Consider the following 3,030-nt stretch of genomic DNA (forward strand, 5'->3'; position numbering starts at 1 on the left):
CCCACCCACCAGGCTACCTATCCACCCAACCACCCATGGGAGCTGCGCGCTGGATGGAGGCTGGGACAGAAGGTCTGCTGCTGCAGGTGAGTAAATGTTTTTGTTTTTTTATTTAAATTAGCAGGTGTATGTTCTGGGCAGGTCTGCCACATGATTGCATGTATTTTCTGCGCAAATCTGCCGACATGATTGCACGTATTTTCTGGGCATATCTGCCGACATGATTGCACGTATTTTCTGGGCTATCTGCCGACTTGATTGCACGTATTTTCTGGGCATATCTGCCGACATGGTTAGATGCGCTGCCATTTTCATTTCTCCATGTATGCAATTGTAACTTTCTTTCCTTTGGGTTGGGGTGTGGTTGTGGGCGGTGTCCCCAGGCAGTGAGAGAGCCTGGGGCGCCGCCCACGCCACGCCCCTTCCCCTTTATATGGCCGGCTGCTCCCAAGGCAATGCTGCAAGCATGTTCCCATATTGCTGGGTGATTTTAAACGTAGGTTAGGGCGGGGACCCCGAGAGAAGGCTGCACGAGCCGTCCCTGCTACTGAACTGATGTCTCTCTCAATAAGACAAGGGTAAGGTCCCCTAATAAGTTAATAATGTGTAACGCATGGATTTGCTTCCATTATTGTATTGTGAGATGCATTAGTTCTAATGCACCTGTTCTACTGCTATGAGCACAGTTGTGCCTTTAAGAGGCTAGTTAGCCCTATGCAATGTCAGGTGCATCTTGGTTAGATGCGCTGCCATTTTCATTTCTCCATGTATGCAAATATCTGTCGACATGATTGCACGTATTTTCTGGGCATATCTGCCGACATGATTGCACGTATTTTCTGGGCATATCTGCCGACATGATTGCACGTATTTTCTGGGCATATCTGCCGACATGATTGCACGTATTTTCTGGGCATATCTGCCGACTTGATTGCACGTATTTTCTGGGCATATCTGCCGACTTGATTGCACGTATTTTCTGGGCATATCTGCCGACTTGATTGCACGTATTTTCTGGGCATATCTGCCGACTTGATTGCACGTATTTTCTGGGCATATCTGCCGACTTGATTGCACGTATTTTCTGGGCATATCTGCCGACTTGATTGCACGTATTTTCTGGGCATATCTGCCGACTTGATTGCACGTATTTTCTGGGCATATCTGCCGACTTGATTGCACGTATTTTCTGGGCATATCTGCCGACATGATGTGTATTTTCTTGAGAAAACCTGCACAATTATGTGAATTTTCTGGGGAAAGGGTCACCAAAACTTGGGCCCACTGTCTTTGCGTTGCACTTTTCAAGGGAACCTGAGGTGAGAATAATCTTGAGGCTGCCATATTTCTCTCCTTTTAAGCAATACCAGTTGCCTGGCTGCCGTGCTGGTCCTCTGCCTCTTATTCTTTCAACCATAGACCCTGAACAAGCATGCAGCAGGTCAGGGGTTTCTGACAATATTGTCAGAACTGAGAAGATTAGCTGCATGCTTGTTGCTGGTGTAATTCAGTTTATTACTGCAGCCAAATAGATCAGCAGGGCCGCCAGGCAACTAGTATTGTTTAAAAGGAAATAAACCCTCACCCCGGGTTCGCTTTAAGTTACAGTTAGCTCCGCCCTCATCCGGTCATTGCCACGCCCATTTTTTTGCCGCGACGCTACGCGCCGCAGGTTCTTTCCACGCCTATTTTTGTAGCCACGCCCATATTTTGCCGCGCCGCAGGTCGTAGGGGGCCCACAATTACAATTTTGCACAGGGGCCCACTGCTGGCTGTGTCCGCCACTGGGAACAACCTATAATGAGCAGCACATTTCAGCCAGTATGTGTGCTCTACACATATCTGGCAATGGCACCGATGTCCCCTCTCTCTCATCTACCTGTGGCTGTGCAAGGCTGCCTCCCCTTCAACAGAGCGATCCATCTCTGCTCTGCTTCCAGGACTCCTGGCCCCGCCCCCTTTGCGATCTTTGATCCAAATCTATTTTGTGAGTGGAATCATCCGAATCATCAAAATGAGTGATTCGGATGATTCGACTCACAAAATAGATTTGGATCAAAGATCCGAATCGTTCAGGATTCGGACAACACTACAAAGAAGTGAGTAAAAAATATTGTTTTTCAGTACAGGAAGAGTCGCTTCTCGGCCTTTTGGCTAAGATCAAGTGTAGTATCTGTTCTTATCAGTCTCAGGGAGGCATGTTCCAGTGAACCCGGCCTTGTCACCCGGGGGTAGGATACCTTTAAGGAATGATCGGGTGGGGGGGGCACAAGCCTCTGGTCTTCCGATAACAGGTGTCCATCCTGGTCCATCAACTCACTAGAGGCTGACTGAATGGATCTGACTGAATGGATCAATACCTTGGTCGAAGCTGAAGGGTCGAGGGCTTTGCTTAGGCGTACTGCCCCTGGAAGTTGCGGATCCAGGAGTACCTGAAAAACCTTGGGTCTGCAACACCCCAAGGCGGAGTAAGGTGCTTAGGTCTGTACTGCCCATATGCATTGCCGACTAACGCAGTGCCCCGGCCTTTTGGCTAGGGAGAGTGCGGAATTTTTATAACTCCGGCCGCAAGGTCGGGGCCAGCTTGCTGGCACCGGGGACTTGTCCCCTGGGGACCTCGGTTCCCGCCCGGCTCCCTTTTGGGGGAGCCACTGACCATGTGGGATGCCACATGGCCAGGCCCTTTGGGTAACCACTGGGCAGGTTGGGGTCCTTCTATCCTTCGGGTGTTGGAGGACCCAAGAAACCCCCTGCGCCGAAAGACAAAGAGCGAAGGTTCCCTTCGGGGAACACCGGAAGGGCCCTGCTGTATTGTGGGGCCGTGGCTGTCCATGCACGTTTTGTGGGAGTGTTTTATGCACTCACGCTTTTTCCGTGCATGGGCTTTAAGGCCTTGCTTACACGGGACTCCTGTTGCATGCAACAGGAGCCAAGAAAGCTAAAAAAAAAAAAAAAAAAAGAGAGTAAGGCTTCGTTCACATCTGCTGCGCTGATAAACGTGTGAAAATGCGTGGTAAAACTTTGTTTTTG

The 3,030-nt window shown here is 49.7% G+C and overlaps 1 pseudogene; it reads left to right on the forward strand.

The window, feature by feature from the left end:
• Positions 1–2,134: 2,134 nt before the first annotated feature.
• LOC137537365 (U2 spliceosomal RNA) lies at positions 2,135–2,278 on the forward strand (annotated as a pseudogene).
• Positions 2,279–3,030: the final 752 nt, after the last annotated feature.

This window comes from Hyperolius riggenbachi, chromosome 10 (genome assembly GCF_040937935.1).
Source record: "Hyperolius riggenbachi isolate aHypRig1 chromosome 10, aHypRig1.pri, whole genome shotgun sequence".
In the NCBI taxonomy this organism is placed as follows: domain Eukaryota; kingdom Metazoa; phylum Chordata; class Amphibia; order Anura; family Hyperoliidae; genus Hyperolius; species Hyperolius riggenbachi.